This window comes from Chrysochloris asiatica, unplaced genomic scaffold (genome assembly GCF_000296735.1).
Source record: "Chrysochloris asiatica unplaced genomic scaffold, ChrAsi1.0 scaffold00010, whole genome shotgun sequence".
NCBI lineage: Eukaryota > Metazoa > Chordata > Mammalia > Afrosoricida > Chrysochloridae > Chrysochloris > Chrysochloris asiatica.
The window spans coordinates 28,337,799-28,338,235 of NW_006408528.1; positions in this window are offsets into that span (position 1 = coordinate 28,337,799).

A 437-nucleotide genomic window follows, 5' to 3' on the forward strand; every position below is an offset into this window, starting at 1 on the left:
TTGCTATAAATCAAAACTCATGAACAAACAACTGCAGCAATAATTTTCAATTGGAATTTTGTCATATGTGAAGTTATTGCTTGAAATCTGTTAATGTTCTGTTCATCTATGTCTTTATGCTTGCCCCTTCTGCAATAAACAGGGTTTAATTTTGTTCTGTTTTTATTATCTGATGGGCAGATACTCTACATTATATTATTAGAATAGTCTGTTTTATTGCATTTGTTTTCTGAAATGAACTTTAGCAATAATATTCTGACACCCACATAGTGGACTTGTGATCACATAAAATTCTATTCATTAACTTGGATAAAACATTTGTCTTTACAAACGACCTGTCTACTCAGAAACAATCTGGTAGCATAGTGGTTACAAATAGGGCTGTGAACCTCAGGGTCAGCAGTTGGAAACTACCAGCTGTTCCGCGGGGTAAAGAC